General features: G+C 43.7%; 1 protein-coding gene across 9 annotated transcripts in view; it reads right to left on the bottom strand.

Moving 5' to 3' along the window:
* Positions 1-23,300, bottom strand: part of FOXP1 (forkhead box P1) — a 512,173-nt gene extending 488,873 nt beyond the window's left edge. For 7 of the 9 annotated variants that reach the window (XM_050957388.1, XM_050957385.1, XM_050957384.1 and 4 more), the window contains exons 1-2: positions 22,814-23,300; positions 21,360-21,456 (exon numbers count right to left, since the gene is read on the bottom strand). The gene's annotated coding sequence lies outside the window, so the exon portion shown is untranslated. Of the gene's footprint in view, positions 1-8,685; positions 8,704-21,359; positions 21,457-22,813 lie in introns of those variants that run through there. The other 2 variants (XM_050957376.1, XM_050957377.1) reach the window with 2 other exon arrangements.
* Between the last annotated feature and the right edge of the window lie 209 nt (positions 23,301-23,509).

Consider the following 23,509-nt stretch of genomic DNA (forward strand, 5'->3'; position numbering starts at 1 on the left):
TGTCACTACTGAATGGATCACTGGTGTAACAGCACTCTAAGCTGCCCACCAAAAAATCACTACCTTGAAACACCACAAGTGTTTTATGGAAGTAACAGATACTACAGGGAACTATAAAAAGCAAAGATCCTCACTACTGGTTTATTTTCAATATGGAATAGAATAATCCAATCCACTTTCAGTTTTGCATTTACCTCTACAATGGCAAAAATGCAATAACCAGAAAGGAACAGCAAATGCAGACTCCATAACATTCCACTGTTAGATGTGGGAAATTACAAATCCTACAGCCAGATTCAGACAGAATATAAACATGTGCATCTCCACGAGCTGAAACTAGAATGAAATGTAGTGCCCTCCTTTTTATCTCAACTAGAATTTAAAACGTGTATTTTCAGAGGTGTTGGCTAGCACCTTCCAAAAAAAAAATCTAGTGTAGACAACCGACTATATGTACTTTAAATGTGCTAAACTGAGACAAAGTTAAAGATTAACTCAGGTTCCTTTGAAAAACCCAGCTAAGTGACTTAAAGCTGAAATCTGATTCTAGTTCCCCTCTGTGCACATCATAAAACCACTATGCCTTAGTCCAAGGATATTGCAGAGCTTCATATCTTCCTCTGTGTCTTCTGCATTAAATTTGAAATGGTTTGGGGGAGGGGGGGAAGAGTGTTGGGTTTTTGTTTGTTTGAACATTCACTCCAAATGCATCTTTGGGTAATGGGAAAGTCTATATGCTGGCTTATTGGCTCTTGAATAAACTCTCAGGAAGGTGTAGAAAAAATCTGAAAACAAAATTAGGTTTTGTTCAAATGCATTTTTACAACAGCACAAGAACAAAAAGGCACATTTGTTATTTAAAAAAAAAAAAGAGTCAATTATAGGGCATTCCTAGTCTCTTGTGACCCCTCAAGGCCGGTGGGGAGCCCCAGCCCCACAGGGGTGGCCAGCAACCAGGAGCCTGACCCCTCACACTAGGTGGCAGGGCAGCCCAGACTCCTCCCCCGGGCCGCAGCTGTGTGCTAACTGGGCCACATGCAGGCCATGGGTTGAGAAGGTCTAAAGGTAAACTAACTGTGACTCCATTATAAGACTATTGCAGTACTTTGGGAGCTCACATTTGGCACTGGGTGCGTGAAATCCAATTATATAACATACCACCAGTTTCAGGTGTCTGCCCTACTTTTGACAATCTGCCCTGAGGTAGGCACTCACGGTCGTGAGCCACTCCAGACAGTGTGATATCACCTAGGGACTAGATTTTCATCATCTAATTTACTCTACTTGCGAGCAACATAAAAACTGGTCACTAGAATACAAAGGCTAAAAAAGTTTACTGAGTCATGGGGCAACTGCTTCCGCTGGCTGATAGACTACGTTAAATTGATAGTAAAACAACACCTTTTGATTCATTTTAATATATATTTTCTATTCATTGTTAACAGCTGACTGGTTTTCCAAGAGAAAGGGAAGCCTGAACAAATAAAACTCCTAGTCGGCTTTACTTTGCACGAGAAGAAAAGCAAGGAAACACCAAGCTTATATACTATAGCTTTCCTGCACCATCTCACAAATGGTTTAGCTCTGTGCCAAGCTGCAGTATGACTTCAACACCTATAATCCCTATGACACGTGTGAATACGCACTCTATGCCAGATTATCAGTAAAGTGATAACACTTGTATACTGTACCTGCTTGGCACAATCTGAATGAAGTTCCCACAGGACTGCTAGAGTTTAACTTCCTATTAACACGCACCTGCGCCAATTTCAAAAGCAATAAAAGCATCAACCATATTTAAAGCTTTACTCAAAACCCCAGTATAAGCCTGAGCAAACCTAACATTATGTTAACGACCATCTATGCTATTCACTGAACACCTGGCATCCATAGCTAGTCCTCATACAGGGCCAAGCAGAGAGTGTTGTGCACAAATACCAGAGGGCAGAGCAGGAGCAATAATTCTCCAGTTTCAATCATGTCCTCAATATTTCCAGCTTCGCTAATATTCTACATACAGTTTCTTATACACAAAATACACACTGAATAAAAGTAACAGTCAGATCCTTATATGGTGTAAGTCAGAGTAACTCCCCTGAACTCAAGAGAGCCACATCCATTTATACCAACAGAGGATCTGGCCCTGTGTTTCCATGCCAACTTCTCTTTTTACTTGAAAGTTAGACTAAGTAGCTAACAGGCTGCTCATAGGTACATGTCTCCAATTTGTCCAGATCATTTTGAATTTTGACCCTGTCCTCCAAAGCAGTTGCAATCCCTCCCAGTTTGGTATCGTCCGCAAACTTAATAAGCGTACTTTCTATGCCAACATCTAAATCGTTGATGAAGATATTGAACAGAGCCGGTCCCAAAACAGACCCCTGCGGAACCCCACTTCTCGGTGGAATCGGGGAGATTCCAGAAGACTGGAAGGGGGCAAATATAGTGCCCATCTATAAAAAGGGAAATAAAAACAACCCAGGAAACTACAGACCAGTTAGTTTAACTTCTGTGCCAGGGAAGATAATGGAGCAGGTAATTAAAGAAATCTGCAAACACTTGGAAGGTGGTAAGGTGATAGGGAATAGCCAGCATGGATTTGTAAAGAACAAATTGTGTCAAACTAATCTGATAACATTCTTTGATAGGATAACGAGCCTTGTGGATAAGGGAGAAGCGGTGGATGTGATATACCTAGACTTTAGTAAGGCATTTGATACGGTCTCGCATGATATCCTTATCGATAAACTAGGCAAATAGATGGGGCTATTATAAGGTGGGTGCATAACTGGCTGGATAACCGTACTCAGAGAGTAGTTATTAATGGCTCCCATTCCTGCTGGAAAGGTATAACAAGTGGGGTTCCGCAGGGGTCTGTTTTGGGACCGGCTCTGCTCAATATCTTCATCAACGATTTAGATGTTGGCATAGAAAGTACGCTTATTAAGTTTGTGGACGATACCAAACTGGGAGGGATTGCAACTGCTTTGGAGGACAGGGTCAAAATTCAAAACGATCTGGACAAATCGGAGAAATGGTCTGAGGTAAACAAGATGAAGTTCAATAAAGATAAATGCAAAGTGCTCCACTTAGGAAGGAACAATCAGTTTCACACATACAGAATGGGAAGAGACTGTCTAGGAAAGAGTATGGCAGAAAGAGATCTAGGGGTCATAGTAGACCACAACCTTAATATGAGTCAACGGTGTGATACTGTTGCAAAAAAAGCAAACGTGATTCTGGGATGCATTAACAGGTGTGTTGTAAACAAGACACGAGAAGTCATTCTTCCGCTTTACTCCGCGCTGGTCAGGCCTCAACTGGAGTATTGTGTCCAGTTCTGGGCACCGCATTTCAAGAAAGATGTGGAGAAATTGGAGAGGGTCCAGAGAAGAGCAACAAGAATGATTAAAGGTCTTGAGAACATGACCTATGAAGGAAGGCTGAAGGAATTGGGTTTGTTTAGTTTGGAAAAGAGAAGACAGAGGGGACATGATAGCAGTTTTCAGGTATCTAAAAGGATGTCATCAGGAGGAGGGAGAAAACTTGTTCACCTTAGCCTCCAATAATAGAACAAGAAGCAATGGGCTTAAACTGCAGCAAGGGAGATTTAGGTTGGACATTAGGAAAAAGTTCCTAACTGTCACGGTAGTTAAACACTGGAATAGATTGCCTAGGGAAGTTGTGGAATCTCCATCTCTGGAGATATTTAAGAGTAGGTTAGATAAATGTCTATTAGGGATGGTCTAGACAGTATTTGGTCCTGCCATGAGGGCAGGGGACTGGACTCTATGACCTCTCGAGGTCCCTTCCAGTCCTAGAGTCTATGAATCTATGTGTAACTGTATGTGCTTATCATTCAGCTAAGGTTTTGAAGACTGCAGCAATTAGATACAGTCAGCCCTTGTCAAGAAGACCAGCCAACCACTTGCCGTTAAGTGGAAAATAGTAGAATAAAAAAAATAATCTGCAAATGAGAAAAACAAAAATCACACTGGATTTTGAGTTAATGCACACCAGTGACCTTAGTAACTGACAGAACTCTGTTAAGGAAACAATAAAAAGAGCCAGGCTTGCATTAGCTTTATAGCTCTGATACTATCAACAGGTATTGCTAAGGGCAGAAGTATACTGCAGCAGCAAGCACAAGAGAGAAGCTTTGGGAATACACCTCTACCCCAATAACACAAATTCGGATACAATGCAGTAAAGCAGTGCTTCGGGGGGGAGGGGGCGGTGGGGCTGCACACTCGGGCAGATCAAAGCAAGTTCGATATAACGTGGTTTCACTTGTAACGCGGTAAGATTTTTTTGGCTCCTGAGGACAGCGTTGTATTGGGAAAGAGGTGTACCTGTAAGGTTTGAAGGTGACGGGTCACGTACAATGAAAATTGGTCTTGCATCTTTTACTGCCTCCTTGTGACGAGCACATAAGGCCTGAAAGTTTAGTAGAGAACTCTTTAAAAACACTGCAGGTTCTCTTTTCCTTAGAGCTGTCATTTAGGATTCCTAGAGGATCACCAGGAGATAAAGGCCATGGTCTTTACTCTTCCTTTTCACCCAAACCACCTGCTCCTTGACCCCAGGACACACAGCTCCAAGAGCCAGACACACTTCCAACATTACCTCCTCTCTCAAATACAGCTGTTCCTGAAACCCTCCTCTGAGAAGGGGAGTTCACATTTGTGCTGGTTCCCTCTGGAGGTTTGGAAAAGGAAGACTCCAAAGGATCCCACTAGCTCTCACCTCACCTCTCCTCCCAGCACCCAGCTGCAGGAACATGCTACAAAGTGCTCCTTCTAGACATAGACTCTCCTCCACTCATGGAAACAGAGGGGGTTACAGAGGTTGCAAACTGCTGAGTATAAAGATCTTGGTTCTCTACAAAACCCAGAACACCATCTTCAAAGAGAAAAGTAACTGCAAGAAAACTAGAGAACTTTTCTTCCTGGATATAGATTATAAAACTCTTGGCATGCTATAGGCACTGTATGTACAGCCCATCTTAACATACTTCCTTCTGTGACCAACTTCTGTCCTCTTCTCCAATTGACTGACCATTAGGTCCACAGTTTAGCACAGCATGAGCCAGGCAGCAAGTAGCAGATACAACATCGAGATTATCAAATGTAACATGATGGTTTTAAAAATGGAGAGTTCTAAAAACTGAGCATGAAATAAGTTTCCTAGATCCTTAGCAAAATTATCAAGGCCTGACAGGAGTGCTTCTCGTTACTCAGTTGTGCCAATTCCACCTACTGAAAGGGTGGTTGGGTCACGCTTATCTTATGGACATAACTTTTATCTTTCAGTGCACTTCATGAGAAAGATTGTGTCAGGACATAGGACTGCAGGTCACTGGCCTGATATCACGGATTTTTAAATCCCATACAATTTGTGGCACCCAGCTAAACACTGGTATGCTGGTAGTGCAATTTGTGCTCCAATTCCTGAAGCACTTGCTATCCTGAGTACTCCATTCCCCCATCCCCACTCGGTCTGTACCACTGTGCAGGTTGCTTAACGTAACTAACTCTTTGGGATAGGGCCTGCAGTCAAAATAGCAGAAAGAGCTCCCAGCACAGGCAGGTCCCCATAACCAGTGTAAGGTAACTGCAAAAAAAATAAAATAAAATAAACTTTTATCTTTAGTTGGTGAGTGGAAGTGGAAGGACTTTGTACTTTAAGTTATGTCATGAGAGGACGCGTAGGTAGGAGGCAAGGTGTGTTGGTTGGCAGAAGGAGGCGGGGGACGCACAAGAAAAATCATCCTACCAGAAAATAAGGATTTGAATGTGGTTAGGACAAAGTATTTTCATAAAACTTCCAATACAAGATGACACCAGGCTGAAATGCCCTCAGATGCATGCAACTCCCACTGAAGTCATTTGGAGCTGCCTGTATTATGCAAAGGCAGAATCTGGCCCATTATAGTCAGGTACTGAGTGGGTTGCATTTCGTGAACTATGGGCCGAATCCTGAAGTCCTTTTTTAAACTGAGCAATTGCCTTGAATCAGTGGAAGATTTCACTGAGTGAGGACTGAGTTAAGGCAACAGGATTTGCTGCAGTACTTGGGGCAGTTAGAGATGATGCAAAGATTGGCAAATTGGAAGGCACGATGAGTAAAGTGTACTGACTTCCAATTCTGGAAACCTGAGATCCAATTCTGGGTTTGGACATGAATATGGATAGCAGTGGTCGGAGTTGTCCACATCACAAAGACACCCATTTGGCGCAACTGGCAATCTGTCCAAGTGAGACACTGGGCTGGAATATCAAGGTTATTGCAGATCAGAACTGAGGTGTAGATAAGGAAAATTGAACAGAGGCTCCCACACTCCAGCTGGCCCAAGCCAAAGCTATTCTCGTTCAGAAGCACAAATTCACAAGAGAAAAAAGAAAAAAGTCTTTAAGATCACACAATACTTTAGATAATGTTGAGACCATTACATTGTGTTTCTCTACACAGTATTTGCTTTCTTAACAAAAATCAGTCTTTCCTCTAGTGTAAACTGCCTTGTATAAAGAGCCCTATCTTACCTGAACTGTGGCATGCTTATCTTGCTTGATTGCGTCATACCATTTGGATCTCTTACTCCATAATTTCTCTGTACCTTTGGCTGAATGAATGCTGCATCCAGCACAGGATGCTATCATTCATCTGCTGATGATGATGCTTTACAGGCAGTAGAACAGAAGCAAGCATAATTTTTCCCCTCCCACTTACATTATGACCCATGCATTGGTTTTGGGGAAGGGTCACCTGATGGGGCAACATATATCTTCTATGATATGAAGTTTATAATAAAGAATGGAAGGCTCTGAGTAGTATAAGCTAAGAACCTCCTGTTTGGCTCAGGTTTCATATATTTTACTTTTTGCGTGGCTCAATCAAACTAGATGCTTAAAATAAAAAAACACAGCCAAGCCAAGTAGCTGCACAAAAATACCCACTATCTAGCAAGCACAGGCCGGTCAAGACAAACATTACTGGATGGCCAGAGCCAGTGGATTATGCTGAAACAAATGCATTTCATCTTTCCTTTTAAATTACAAAAGATTATCATTTTACTCAGCAATGACCCTTATTAAATTGGAAACTCTGTACATCAGAATTAAATATGTTCTATCTACTCAAATTGAAGTGTATTATTTATCACTAATATTTAATGACAAAAAACTGATAACTTTTACAGATTATACCACTGATTTCCTCTAGTCATGCATCATTGGTTCTGTTGGTCATTAGCATTATCACAGTGCATAAACTCTGGCTTATGCAGCAAGTTTGATAACAGAGCTAGAAGCCTGTATCTACTATTTTTCAGATTGTTCAGACTGACTAGTTTACGTGGGTGAGAGAGTGAGTATATCTATTATACTGCCTAAAAACCCTACTTAATAAATTTCCATTTCCAATAATTTGCTTATGCATGGCAAGAATTTATAAGCAAATGTAAAGTGGTCAAAAAAAAAAAAACACAAAAAACAAACAAACAAAAAAACACAACCACTCAGGACGCCACTTAAACCGGCTAAGCACTCTTTTCTGGAAAGTGTGTATTCAAGCCAATCTCCAAGATAAATAAGATATCTAGTCTTCTCCGATTTGATTTTTAAATAGTATAAATATGCTGAACTGGCTTAATATTTTTAAGTTCACTTCACAGGTAGTATATTGTATTTCAGCTTTTTTTTTTTTTAAATTAAGCACTGTAGATACTGTTTTACAGCAGGGAGAACAGAACAGAAGTACAAGTGTGACGTAACAGGGCACAATACAGACCAACGGGGGACTGAGTCACCCCTGCCCTGCAACCTTGGGTACCTTGCAATGACTTGCTCCAGTAGCTTCCAGCTGGGCTGCCCACAAACAGCCTTCCAGCATGCAAGCCACACCCTGAATGTCTACGTGTAACTGCAGTCTGCCAACTACACCATGGCTCTCACTAGCCTTAGTGACACTGCAGGATGACCCCAACATACTCCTCATCCCAGATCTTCCGCCCAAAATGTCTGTCCTGTACTGTCCAGGCCTCTCCTGGACAGCAGAAATATATTAAGTCTGTTATTCCTCTAAGGGAATAATATGCCATTTTATTACTTTAGATAGAGTTACCCAGACAGTTCAACTTAAACTTCAACTATCTTAGTTACAAAGCAAACTTTCTCACCACATGCTCCAGCAGATTAGTGACCAAACTTTCAGGTCAGGATCCTCCTGCCCCAGAGTCCAATGGCTCTTTGTCCTCTTTGGTACAATACCAGAGACAGACAGGCAAAAAGAGGGAGTGTCTTGGCGTGTTTGCCCCTGCTTTTTAGTTCCAAAAAATATTTTTTAGTTGAAAAAAAAACATATCCAGCTGAGAACCGGGAGACAAACAAACAGTCTACATGGAAGGATGTTCCCTGCTGTTTTTTTTCACCTCTTTGAGCTTTCTTTTTTCCCCTTCCTGCTCAATGACTTTGTTTACTGCTTAAATGCAAATTAAGCAGAGCACATATTCCTTTGTTTAGGACAAACCCGTCTGCCAACTTCTGCTTGAGCAGGGCTTTGGAACATGTGTTAACAACATCATATAGGGGTATCTTATAACTTCACATTCAGAGTTGATACACATTTGATCAGGACAATGTTCACCACCAAATTATGAATTTTCAGATGATACCGTACAAGGCATACCTTGTTGAGAGACTATTACAATAGTGTGTAGGGTGTCAATACACGGATAGATTCCATCACAACAAGTAACATCACCAACTGAAGCGTACTGAGGTGAATGTCTGCGTCTCAACAAGATCCTGTTACTAAAATGAAGGATTTAAAAAACCAAAAATTAATCCTGTGAAGGAAGATAACTGTTTTTTAGAACAGATGCTCAAAAAACAAAAACAAAAAAAAACACAGATGTATTACCTACAGTACAATTGTAAGTTATGTGACGGGGCAAGGCCAGATGGCTACAATAAAATAATGGGAGACAGATATTAGCTACAGGCTAAACAAATCCCTGTTACCAGGATAAGCAAATGGCAGCTGCTCCAGGTCAATTAATACACCTGGGACCAATTAAGATCTCTCCAGAAAGCAGTGAGGACAGTTAGGTTGATTGGGACACCGAAGCCAATCGGGCTGGCTGAAACTACTTAAAGGTCTCCCAGTTAGGCAGGTGACTGGGTGTGTGTCAGGAGCTGTAGGAGGAAGCTGTGCTGTTGGGAGAGACTGAGCAATACAAACCATATCAGGCACAAGGAAGGAGGCCCTGAGGTAAGAGTGAAGTCGATCTTGAGGAAGTCGTGGCTGCTGTCGGGAAGTGGCCCAGGGAATTGTATGCATCTTTTTTCTAAAAAGTCAGTCTACTGACTTAGCTGATACTATTAGGGTCCCAGAGCTGGAGCCTGGAGTAGAGAGCAGGCCTGGGAGACAGAGACTGTGCGAGGGAGGATAGCTTCTCCTCATCTCCCTTGCTGACTTATGATGAAAACGGCTCAGAAGGCTGTGACCTTTGCCTCTAGAGAGAGAAGGGCTATGTGGAGGGTCACAGTGAGTCTCTGAGGCTAGTGAAATCCACCAGGAAACACAGGACCCACAGAGACAAGGACAGAGCTTTGTCACAGTTACCTGTACTAACCATAACTGAGCTGCATGCTTTTAACACATTCTTTGTTCTGAATAGCAAGTAATGATTTGTTAGAAAATACATTTTACTTTTAAAATGTTTAAACACAACATCTGAGTACACTGTCAATGTTAATGAACGGGAGTATAGTTTATGACTGACAAATGAGATTTACCATGGACAATTTCAGAGAGCCTTATCCTGCCCCCATTTAAATCGATAGGGAGTTTTGCTTCAGTGGGAGCAGGACTGAGCCCTTGTCGCAAGTACTTGGTTTTAGAAAAATTAATTATGTTAATATCTTAATGTTACAAAACCTACTGGGCCAAACCCACTGCTGGCATAACGCCAAGGAAGTCAGAGTTCCACTAAGAGACATACAGACCACAGCATACAGACCAAGTACGTCTTTATAATTTGTAGTTTGTACTTGCATCAAGCCTGTTGGCCAAATTCTGCTGTCACGTAACTCAGAGTAATGCAAGTGCTTTACATGGAGATCCTTTGGGCTTATGCCATTATAACTGGGAAAAGAATCCAGCCCTGTCTCTGTATATCCCATGCATTGAAATGCACCTACTTATGAAGTTCACCCACTCTGTTAAAAATCTATTGTATACTGACAGAGTTTGCATTACATTGTCTTAAGATAAAAGAAAAGAAGCCCTCTCTTTTGCCAGAAGCGTAGTTATGGAAGAGAACGTACCAATACTAATAACTGCTGCTACTACATTATGTGATTTACCTGGCTCAAGGTGAACTCAAGCTTGTGTCAAATTTCAGTACCACTGTCCAGGGTACGGTAACTCCCTACTTAACCTCCTCTCGCTTAACGTTGTTTTGATCTTATGTCCCTGCTCAATTACAGAACATGCTCCATTTAAAGTTGTGCAATGCTTTGCTATAACATCATTTGGCTGCCTGCTTTGTCCACAGCTGGGCAGCCTCCCATAGGCTCCCCAACACGCCCCCCTCTGCCCCGCCAGCACCTCCTGCCCACTGTCAGACCCCACAGATCAGCGCCTTTCCCCTCCTCCCCCCGCCTCCTTCACATGGCAATCAGCTAGCTAGTGGCGTTCAGGAGGGGGGAGAAGCGAGGACTCGGTGTGCAGGCTCCCCCTCCCTCCCGAATGACACAAGCCTGCTGATCGCCATGGGCAGGAGGGTAGCTTGTGTGCCAAATCCTTACTCCTCGCCTCTTTCTCCTGAACATTGCAAACCAGTTGATTGCCGTGAGCAGGAGCCCCTTGCTCCTCCCCCTTCCCTCCTGCCCCCTGAATGTCACAAGCCAGCTGATTGCTGCGGGTAGGAGGGAGGGAATAGAAGTGAGGACTCAGTGTGCAGGCTTCCCCCTCCTTCCCGCGGCAATCAGTTGTCCTGCGGTGTTCGGGTGCAGGGGAGGGGGGGAAGCCTGCACGCCGTGTCCTCGCTCCTCCTCCCTCCCTCTTGAATGCTGCAAGCCAGCAGATTGCCACGGGCAGGAGGCAGGGGAGAAAGGGGGGAGGAGAACATGGTGTGCAGAGTAAAGGGGGAGGGAAGAAGAGGTGAGTTAAGGGTGGGGCTTGGGGGAAGGGGTGGCATAGGCAGGCCCAGGGTTGAGCCCCCACCTGCCCTTGGTGCTTGCATAGTAGAGGAAGCTGCCGCTGCATAACATGCTTCTCCTAGCCCAGTAGTCTCCAAACTTTTTTGATCATGCACCTGTATCAGTAAAAAAATTTTGAACACGCACCCCCAATAGGTATATTTATGTATAAATTACATACATGTACTACTATACTGTTATGTACATTATAAAACATACAAAAAATAGAAATTAAAGGATGAGAAAAACAATTTAATAATTTTATTTATTAACAGTACAAAAAACCTTTTTGCTCTCACAACGTGATTGAATATGCTTCATTATGTCTGAATCGTGGTTTAACATTTTGTGATACAGCAATTCTAAGGTCTGGATTGGGATAGGGTGCGGGAAGGGGCTCGGTAGGAGTGCAGGGTCTGGGAGGGAGTTAGGGTGCGGGGTGGTCACGGGGTGCAGTGTGGGGTCTGGGAGGGAGTTAAGGTACAAGAGGGCGCTCAGGGTGGGGGTGCGGGAGGAGGCTCAAGGCTGGGGCAGGCAGGAGGTGCAGAGTACTTACCTGGGGCAGCTCCTGTTTGGTGCAAGGGGTGTGCGGTGGCTCTGTGCAGCACAGCACCGCCACTATGGCCATGATTTCAGGACCTGCCCCGCCCTGCAGGCAGGGCCACCTGGAATGCAGGGGCTTTAGGGCCTACAGCTCTAAAGCCCCTTTCAGGATGCGGCCCTGCGAGCAGGGGCCAGAGGACTCAGGAGGCGCAGGGGCAGCCGCGCAGCCAGCAACCAGAGAGAAGCGCCACTTCTCTCCAGCCGGCTCTGAAGGGGAAAGCACCACTTTTCTCTAGCCACTGGCTGTGCAGCTGCCCCTGCTCATCCACAGGCCGGAGGACTCAGGGCCGCATTCTGAAAGGGGCTTTAGAGCTGCAGGCCAGGGCCCCAGGGCCCACTTAGGCCAGGCCCTGCAGCCCCTAAAGCCCATGCATTACAGGTGGCCCTGGCTGTGGGGGGCGGGAGGCGGGGCAGCTTCCCCGCTCGCTCGTTCCCTCCCTCCTCCAGCTGCCCTTCCTCCCGCTCCGGCGGTGGCGCTCCACCTGCCGTGCCCCCCAATGGATCAGCTTGCACACACCCCGCTTTGGAGACCACTGTCCTAGCCTATAGCACCTTCAGCCTCCTTGCCTGCCTCATTGTCTCCAAGTGGGAGTGGGCTGTGCCTGTGTGGGGGAAGGTGGGGGTACCTCCCAACTATAGTACAGTACTGTACGGCAAACAAAATTTCCATGGAACCGAACTCCACTCCCCCATTTACATTCATTCTTATGGGGAAATTGGATTCACTTAACTGTTTCACTTAAAGTTGCATTTTTCAAGAACATAACTACAACGTTAAGTGAGGAGTTACTGTATTAGAAATAGCTGTCATTATAAGAGAAAATACCAATCTGACAAACTAGTGCCACACCCTGCACTCTGTACAGAGGTAACAGGTCTCCCACCGGACCCAATCCAGAGTAGAGGACAGGTACACGGTTACAAGGTACAGTACACAAGCATAAATGCTCCCAACCACTGTGCCTCCTGAACGTGCAGCTTGCTTGGAGCCAGTCAAGTTACAAAAAATAAAACTGAAGTTTTGATACACAAATGTAGTGAATATTTTCACTATTTTCCCCACCCACCAGTTTGATCTTGACAAGTGATTCACCAACCTAGTAAGCTTGCTGGCCATGTCAATGCCACACATCTGTTCCACCCCTACCTTGCTCTAGCCTAAATCACTGTAGAAACAGCTATTGTAGAGCATTACTCTGCAGTCTACATGGTGCCCAGAGTCTCTCTGCACAGCTATCCCTCATCATGCACAGCATAACCACAGCAAAACTGCTTTTAAGAGGACTTCCACATTAGAGGAAGGGTAGGATTTAGACCACTGACTTCAGTGGAACTTCTCCCTAAATACAGAGTGTTGGAATTGAGTCCTTAAAAAAAAAAAAAAAAAAAATTTATTCTACAGCTAACAAATTCATCTAACGTTCAAAGACGACAGAGCTCATGGCTCACTATCAGCCAACTTATTGTAACAAAGAAGCCATTATTTAAAAAAAAAAAAAGATTTTCAATTTATTAATCCCAAACAGATCACTCTGAAAATAAGGTCCGCAACACTACAGCTACAAAAGCCTGAAAAATCTCTTAATTGCAGATTGTATTTTCTATTACAATGTATTTTAAATCTCAAAAAATTATTTATTACTATGCCAGCAACATAGTAATAAATAACTTTGAAGGGCTTCTCACTTGCCTACTTAGAGTATGTCTACACGCTGGCCCATGCCAGCTGACTCGGGCTTGCTATGCTTAGGCTAAGGAGCTTTTTAATACTGGTGAAGACATTCAGGCTCAGACTGGAGCCTGGGCTCTAGAACCCTGCCAGAGGGGAGGAGGCTCAGAGCTCAGGCCCGAGCCTGAACATCTTCACCACAATTAAACAGCCCCTTCACCTGAACCTCAGTCAGTTACACATGCCAGCCATGGGGTTTTAAATTGCAGCATAGACATAACCTTAGTTACCTCTGATAGTAGTAAAGTGGTAAACTTCCTAATGACAGTATTTAATTAATGAGATACTTTTAAAAAAAAATCTGTCGCTGCTTCCTAAAGATAGATCAGTTAATTACTTACTTCTTCTTAATGAAATGATGAAAGTTCTTTCAACAAAGAAGGCAGAAATCTAATATTACACTGCAAGTTTCATTGAAAAAGCAGTGACATGAACACTGCTCCTCCTCTGCTCTGCTGCCTCCCCTCCCTTCATCAGTTCTAGTTTCCATTTTACGCAGCCTCGTAATTAGAACGGCACTCGAACATCTTGACAAATATCTGCATCACTGTCGTCTTCTTGTTGTGAAATCGAGTGCTACATTCCAGACATGCACAGCCTTCAGATCTAAAACAAAGAGGTTACCCAGCACTATGGGTCAGCTTGAATCCTGCCTCAGATCTGCATGAAGGATTAACTGTGATGCCCTTAAAAATAAAATTTAAACTACACTGAACTTGCATAGAAATGAGGCATGTATTTTAAGATTGTGAGGGAAGGGTATTTTGGGCTTGGGATGGAATTTTCAAAAGCTTCTACAAAAAGAGATTGGTGTCTAACTCTTTTAGGATACACCTAACACCACAATTGAAAGCCTACAGCTGGCCCATGCCAGTGATTTCATCTAAGGGGCTGTGTAACTGCAAGATGGAAGGGTCCCAGAGCTCAGGCTGACGCCCAAGCCTGAACTTCTGCAGCTGGCCCACGCCAGCTGACATTGGCTGTAGTGTAGATGTCTAGTTGCTGTGTAGACATGCGCTCTGGCACTGTAGAAAACTGCACCTTTTCAACCAGACAACATGAAGCCGCCTCCCCTCCCCCCTCCCCCATTTATTGCACTGGAAAGCAGATCTGGATTGGTTTTGTTGAAAGGGAAGGGGATGCTGAAAAGGTTGATTTTCATAATTATCTGAAGCTCTGACCATGTAAACAAACCATTTTATCTATCTTTGTCACAATCTTTTTAACAGAGACATGATATGTACTGACTTTCACACACTCTCTATTTCGTTCTTAAAAGACACTTTGCCATCATTGGCTCTGCTATCTAAAGCAGTAATAATGCAAGTCCAATCACATAAAACTACAGCAGGTTTCCCAAGATGCCTTGGGAAGTATGACTAGTTTACTGATGTGTTAATATGCTTAATCTACTAATTAATGAATAAACAGCTTGCATTACGAACCCGGGGGAGGGATACCGAGAAGAAAAGTAGAGAGCCCAAGGAGAGACACTTGACCCTAATTGCTAGCAACGACAAAACTAATTGGGAAGCAGAGCTCAAACCAAGACGCTATATGAAAGGAAATGTCTGGATTCTAGGGGCAAAACTAATAAGTATGTTAGTGGCTCCAAATCAACTCGCCCAACTATGCCGCCTTTTGTTTGACTTTCTGTTTTAGCAGCAGAGAAGCCAATGCTACCTGAGCATGGACTATCCGCTCAACCCACTGCCCTAAGAAGCATGTTTGCCAAAAGAAAGCATTCACGCCTCCCCATCACACACCAGTCCATGAGTTAGGATATGAGCCAGCCCACATGAAGTTCCAGAGTTTCTGAACAGACTATTCTATTCTAGTCCACATTTCTTTCCCCTCCCTCTTCATAGGTCTTAATCCTCCCTCCCATGACTCAGCTGCCAAGATCAAAGCACTTGCTCTGGGCCTGGGAGAGCAAGCAGTCTGCTGCTCAGACTTCCCTATCGATATTACCAGTCACCAAGCATGAGAAAGCAAGACTCATGCTGCATCTTCCCTATGGGGAGGATGGCATTACCTGGACAACGCTTACAGCCCCACGAAGCCTTAAGGAGTGCTGGAGTTTCACCCAAACTCAGCTTTCTCACATGCTGGCATAGACCACAGTACACAGGCACGATTCTCCTTTTGTTTACACCAGCATAGCATGAACTTCAGTGGAATTACTCCTGATTTACAAGAATGAGAGGGGACAATCAGGGTTGTGTATATAAATACGCACAACACAAAACGGTTTCATATATTTTGTAAAACATTTTTCTATCTGAAAAATCAATTAAACCAACAATATTAGTAACAGCATTTACTGCAGTGCTGTGCTCTGGGCCATTTCAATCCTCAAAAGACAGACGAAAGTAGACTTAAAAATTATTCATCCATCACCATCAGACCTTGAACATTAGGAAATATTATTCCATCACATAAGATGTCTGTTTTAACAGAGCTTACATTTGAATTAACAGGCTAACTTATTAAGGAAATAGGCACTTGTAATAAAAAACATAATGAGAAGTACTGTAGGGAAAGACTGATTAACAGTAAACAATGCACTTGATCATCTGAATAAAGCTTTCTATTTACTCATACTATTTTCTGAGACCATTCCCATCGTACAGGCGAATGGGAAAGGCCTACAATTAGTTTTCCAAAGAGCATTCCCAGAAATATTGTAACACACCAGACATAAGTAAATATTTCATGATATGGCTTCCATTTCAGTAGATGTCAGGGCTTGACAGTATTTCTATATTTAATTAAATTTTCACACTCATACTTTAATGTAATTTAAATAGATTATTAGTTGTCAGAATATAGAATAAATTTTGTTTACGATTTAGTTACTTTAAGTACTTACATTGAGGAAACTCATTTAACCCCATGACTGAGTAGCATTAAGTGTTGAGATGAGACTTCTAAAGAGCTTCTATTGCCCTTTGCACTCTTGCAATAATCTTAAATTGACAACTTAATTGCAATTTCAAGGCACTAAAAATCAAGATTTTTTTTTTGAATAGCGTAAGGAGGGTCAGTGTGTGGTGGGGAAATCACTTAGTCCTACTCAGGTAGGAAGTTCTTTCTGAACAGAAACTGCATTCTCCGTTGTTTATGGAACATTATCTTCATTTTCAGAACAGGACTGAACAAATAACTATCCAGCTTACTCACACAAACACCCTGTTATACACAATACTTGCACTTCAGGTATATAGGAGATTGGTGCCAGAAGACTAGAAAGAAAACCCTAGAGTACACTTGTAGAGAAGTCTGCAAGCTAATTTTTTGTGTGATTACGTAGGTTTAAGAAAAAAAGAGAGAGAGAGGATGTTAAGTACTCAAGACATTCCAATCAACGTGTCTGATCTAAAAATGAAGCAGCCCCTTAAATCTTTGAATACCAAAAAAATCTGAATTATACAAACTTTATATAGTTTCATTATTTTTATTAAGTCTTTTCTGATTACTGTATTGTTTATTCCATCCTACTTCCTCCATACAAAATACCCAGTGACATCATCATCTTACCTATTGTAGCAGCAGTTACCAACACAGTAAGAGCTATGGGAATCAAGCTACATAGTAGTTTATGAGATCAGTAGACTGTGAGCAAGTGCTTTAGTTAGGGCAAAAGGAAACAATTCTACAGACAGCCAATCTTGCTTAATTTCCTACCTCAGTAAGACACATGAAAAGCATTCAGCTAACAAAACAATTCAAATCATCATTTAATTTCACTATGGCCAGGATCCAAATAAGCTCTTAAGCATGTGTATAACTTTAAGCATGTGAAGTCAGTAGGACCACTACTGCTTAAGTCAAGCACAAGCTTGAGGCTGAGTGCTTTGCTGGGTCAGGGTCTGAGAATAACTGCCTTTACTGCAAATATGCTGTAAGAGTCCAATGCAAAATGTCTACAAATCTGACCCACTCATTTAATGAGTGTCTTTGACTACTCATTTAATAAGTATTGTGACACATGTGGGAGATAGCAAGTTATTCATCTGAGACACTTGCAGTGCCTAGTCATAAATGGAATGAGCAGCAGTACAGACAGAGTGCAAGCCATAATTGTAGTTTTTCCATTTTATTCTTTTTTTTTGTTGCTACCTTAATACTGAAACTAGTCATTATTTCCTTCAGGTTTAAAAAAAAAAAAAAGAAAAGAAAACACAAAACTTTTTCCCCAAAAAAGAAACTCTTATGGAAGTGATTATGAGCAATCCTGCTCCCACTGAAATCTGATCAAAGTTTTGCTATTGGATTTTTACTTCTGTGCAAACTTGATAGGCCCTTACATGAAACTACAGTGCAACATGCATTTAGAAAGGTAAGAAAAGGCCTAAACAAATGCAGTTTCTGTTCAAAGGAAACAAACTACCTGTGCAAATCTAGCTGCAGTTTTCTCCAACCCTTTCTCAGATACATAAAACATTTCAGCTCAGTCCCTTGAAGCTGCAATTAAACTGTAGTAATTTAAGATTATCATAAGAGCAAAGGGCAGTAGAAGCTCTTCGTGAGACCTCTCACCACTTAATGCTACTCAGTCTTGGGGTTAAATGAGCTTCTTTAGTATAAGTACCTTAAACCAACCGAATCGTAAACAAAATTGATACTATTTTCTGACAGCATATGATTTAAATTTTATTAAACCATCTCTCAGAAAATGTAGAAGGACAAAAGCACCATCACAAAGTATAAATAACTGGCCAGAGTTGCTGAAATAACTGTTATAAATACAAATTCTATGAGTGCATATTTTACAATTTTACATGCAACACACACCAGAAAAATATTTCATTAAGAAACTTCAAATGATCAATATAAATGGCCACAAGCCATAAGAATATTAAATACTTAACTGTGTTCCATGAAAAAGCTTGCCATTTACTACTAACCTTTCCCTTAATTTTTACAGTATCAAAAAACAAAATGGATTTGAGAGGCTTTCATGTTTATGGTATTCTCACAGTAATGATGTTAGTGCAAATTTAAACTCTGTTAAACAGCAATCTTCCCTAATAAAACAGCATTGCGCCACATTTGCAACACGACAGTGCTCAATGTGCAATTCTTCACTTAACTTTTTTTCCTTCTCTTTCTTACCAGTGTAAAAACCAGCTTGGTTACTATTACAATTCCTGGTGGAACTGATTTAAGGAGAAAATGTTTATAGCTGTTAAACATTACATATTACCCAAAATGGCTTAATAGCATACATGTGTATGTTTAACATGCATACTTTAATTAGACAATAAAAAGTATATGCTATAAAAAAACTACTGGCTTTGCAATAAGTTGGGCAGCATGGTGATGAAATGTTGGCTTATAAAAAAAGTGCTTATTGTGTGTCTATTGTCCTAATTAAAGAAATACTTAATACAGGTTTTTTTAAATCATGCAATACATGTTTACCTGTTTCCTGTATACATTAACATAGCAGCTTTTTACTTAAGAATTTTAAAGTCTCTATTTTCATTGTGTTAGGATATTTTATAGCAAGAAACTAGGTGGTGAATAACATTTGCAGAGTTAACACTGAAGTGTTTGAAGATGAGTACAGAATCCTACAAAAGGTTTAAAGGAATGTAATATCTAATTTGATTAGTTGACACTTCAGTTATGTTTTACTTTGAGAAAATTATAATGCGCTATGCTGTCATTTGGTACTACTTTCTTTAAACAAGAGTATAGTAATTAAGTTTATATAAGTAGACTCAAAGGGACATGACAAACATTTTTGTAAAAATCAGGACATGGCCAAAACATGAAATCTCATTGTTTGATGCTATAGTTAGAAAACTACTTCTTTGTTTTGTAAATTCCAAGAACAGAGTGAAACTAAAAATAAGGCAAATAACAACAAAATTGTTCTAGTCCACATCAGAATTGCACCTTCACACGCACACTTAGCTTCCTGACAATTCAGAAATTCTAAAATTGCAGAGGTAAACTTCATAAAGCTTGAATTTTTTGCCAACATGTTAGTGAACTTCTCTGCAATTCTAGACAGCACAAATAAAATAGAACTATAGACTTAAGTGAATACAACGCAATCCCAAAGACTGATTAATTAACTCATTCTGCAAGTCAGAATCTGAAGAGGTAGAAAAAAAACACTGAATTGAAATACTATAAATGTTTTCTCTCAAAGTTATCTTTTGGTTTCACAACAAAGATCAGCATTTGCAATGGTCCATTTCTGGATAAGTGAACATATAACCTTGCTGCCTGATCGAATAGTCCAGAGCTTTCAATGAGGCAGCTCCTGGCAACAGCCCAGCAGCAGATTTGTTTGATCTCTACTGCCTTCCTTAATCTGGGTTGTCAAGGTTCACTTGTTGGAGGCTGTTTACTTTTTTTTTTTTCAAAAAAGCGCTTTTTTTTTTCCTCCTCTCTCATATACAATGACTAATCCAAAGACTAAGGGGAAAGAATGCAGCCAAATGCAAGATGTTAAAGCTACACTACCTTTTTGCAATGAGATTTTAGCCCACACCTTTTGAATGGTGACTAGTGGAGATTCCTTCTCCACCCATCACCCCCATTTCATTCTATATAATTGTGCAATAGTTCAAATAAAGTTTGGGGCAGGGAGGGGGATTTAGAACAGAGAACTTGAAACCAGAAGTCCAAGTTTCCCCTCCTTCCCTTGAGCCCCCCAATCTGGTTTCAAAGATGCATAGTATACTTCCTCCTTGAGAGCCACTTTGTTATTGTAGAACTCAAAATATTTGAAAACCTCTCATGCTTAACATGGAAGAACAACACAGGATTTGCCTTCTCAAATGAGACAAATTGTAAAATACTATTAAGTATTTCAAACATCTATTTCTGTCCTCTAATAAAAATTAAACAAAGAACTACTACCTTAAGGAGTAAGAAGTACATTTCTTGAAAGATAGTTACTTGTAAGTAAGTATCTGCTTAGTTAAGAGAATGTAATTAGTTATTCTGATGTTTTATAAGTCAGATAACCAAAGCCAATTCATAAGAACAGAAAAAGCTAAATTTAAAGCAAGTGTCATTTGCAGATTTTTTTAAAAATAAGTATAATTATTCAATACTTGGATTCAGAATCATCTACTGTACAGACACACTGTGCAAATACTGTATACATTACTCATTCACAGAACAGGTTACTAAAAGCGAAACCCTGAACTTCTGATAGGATAGGAGATCAAACCAGAACTCTCTATAGAAGTAGAATTCAGAAGCACTTGTAGCCGTTAAATGAAATGCTTGGTGGGAGCATTATGTCTGAAGAGTTGACACTGACAGTCATATTGTTTTTAAAAAGTGCCATTTTAGGAGTTTTTTAGTTCACTAAAAGAAATATTGTAAGACCAATGCCTAGAATGAAGGCAGGCTAAAATCAATAACACTTTGTAATCAACCCAGCAATGGTATTTAAATATAATGAGTTGGAAATAATTAATAGTTATAAAGTGGGATGGGGGAGGGAAAGGAAGTAGGTCACTGTATTTTATAGCAGCACTTACACGGTTAGCTAAATTCTGATCCCTGTTTTCTTCTTTAAAAAGGAGAAAAAAAAAAAAAGAGGACAACTCCATCCTGCAGCATGTACTTCCCCCCCTTCGGTTTCACTGACCTGAAATAAACGTTTCAGCCTGTAGCTTTTGTAAGCTGATCTGTACCCTTTAGGATAGATGTTCCCCTGGTTTCTCTTTATTTGGGAGTTTGCTTTTGGAGTGGGGAAGTGTGTGTGTGTGTGTGTGTGTGTGTGTGTAGGGGGGGGTGTCCTTGATATCCTTATATGTAAAAGCCTCCGCCGATTTCCCTATACTTACCGAGAGATAGCAGTGAGAAAGGCTCTGAGTGAATGATCGCCAGTACACAGCTCCTCAGCAAATGCTGCTGCTGCTCCGGCAGGCAAAACTTTGGGCTCTACGGTCGAGAAGAAACCAGGGGTTCTTTCAACAAGTCTCCAGAAGGCAGGTTTGGTAAGGGGGAGGAGGGGGGGAGAAAATGTGCGGTGTTTAAGGGGAGGGGAGGAAAGAAGAGGAGCCTTGAAACACTTGCAAGAAACGGGATCAGGCTATAGATCTAAGGACTTAGTGGTAATAACGGGATCTAAAAATCTCCCCTCATCGCCATTCAGCGGGGACCTGCGCTTGCCGGGTTGCACCAGGGGGCAAGTGGCAGGGTTGGGTCTGGAGTTGCAAATGTTTATTCAAACACTTCATCTCAGAAGAGAGAGAGGCGCGCAGGCACCGCAGGCTGGGGGCGAGGCGCGGTGCTGGGCGCTGTGTGTGTGTTACACTGGCGGGGGGGCCGGGGAACTCCGGCGCAGAGTCAGCTGGGCTGAGTGCTCTGGACGCGACAACAGGTGGTTCTGGATGTGGAGGCGCGGGAGGCAGTGGCAGTAGGGGAGGGAGATCAAGGTCCCCGCTGCGCTGGGGGGAAAAGGGCAGCCACTGGCCGCAGCTTCTCCGCACGCTGCCTGCAATTGCGCCGCCTGTGCGCCCCTCCACCCAAAGCCCCCAGCTCCGCCCGCGCGCAACTCCCGCGGGGCAGGGATCGCGCCCGCCGCCTTGCGGCAGCCGCGGCTCCCAGGAAAGAGCCGAGCCCAATCCTGGGGACGCCCAGCGGCGCGACCAGCCCCCCTGCGTGCGCGTGGGCTGGGCTCGGGGTGGAACTGAGCGGGACTCCCCCCCCCCCCTCCGCCCCACGTCTGGAGGATCCCCAGGGCAGCCCGCGCGCTCCTCCCCGGGGCGCCACTCCGCGGGGCCGCACCGCGGCGTGACACCGGAGCGAGCGGCCGGCGAGCCCAGCCCCTGCGTGCGCGGAGGGGCGTGTGCGCCCAGGGCCCGTGCGCTGAAGTTCACGGGGAGGGGGGAGAAGATGGATAAAAAGTTTCCAAAGTGAGAGCAGAAGGGGGGGAAGTTGGTTGCTCCCCCGCCCGCTCCCTCCAGCGCCAGGGGAACGGTGTGTCCTTCCCTCGCTCGCCGCGCTCCCCCAGCGGGGCGCTGGGGGTGGCTGGTGGAGCTGCTCCGGCGGCAGTGGCCAGCGGCCAGCCCCAGAGGTGAAGGAGCCGCCGCCGCCGCCTCTCCCATTGTATCGGCTCTGATTCATGCAAACAGCCCGGCGGCCAGCGCGCATCCCCCGCCAGCAGGCAGGGGAAGGGGGGCACGTGGAGGCTGGGGATAGGGGGGGTGGAAGGAGTTGGGAGGGGGGGAGAAAAGTGAAACAAACAAGAAGGCGCCTGAAAAGTGGAGGGGAAAAGCCGAAAAGCCAAACTCACCCGCTGGAGACGGCCTGTCGGTGCCCACTACGGGCTCCCCCCAGCGCGGGTGAGTCTGCCTGCCCGTCCCTCCCTGCACTCTAGCCGGGCAAGCCCCATGCGCCGAGCCTGGGCAGCGGGCACAGCGTGCAACAGCCGCACAATAAATAACAATAGAGCCCTCCGCTCGGGACTAGCTTCCAGGGGAGCCCAAGCGCCTGGCAGGGCCAGCCCCGCTCCCGGCTCCCAGCCCCCGCCGCTCCCGGCTCGGCTCCAGGCGCCTTGCGCGGCCACTCTGGAGTTTGCCAGCAGGGAGGAATGAGGCGGCAAAGCTGGGGGGGGGAGGGGGGAGAGAAATAACACCCCCGCGGAGGGAGATGTTGTTATTTTTTGCTGTTATGAGTCTCTGACGTCACATCCACCTGCTGGGTAAACAACAAGGCTCGGTGCAAAGAAAAACACGCGCACGCACAGAGCTCGCAGTTGCAAAAGAGGGAGAGAAGCCGGGGGGCGCAGGAGCGAGAAGCGGGGCGCAAGGGCTGCGCTGGGGCTGCAGAGCAGCTCGGCTGTGTCCCCGTCTCCCCCTTTAGCCGAGCTGGGGCAAAGGGGGCGGCTGCGGGGCTAGCGAGCGGGGCGAGAACACTGTTGGCTGGGGCTTGGTCCGGGCCGGAGCGGGGGGGAGATCCGGAGCGGGCGCCAGGCAGAAAGTGCGAGTGT

Source organism: Gopherus flavomarginatus, chromosome 6, assembly GCF_025201925.1.
Source record: "Gopherus flavomarginatus isolate rGopFla2 chromosome 6, rGopFla2.mat.asm, whole genome shotgun sequence".
Lineage (NCBI taxonomy): Eukaryota > Metazoa > Chordata > Testudines > Testudinidae > Gopherus > Gopherus flavomarginatus.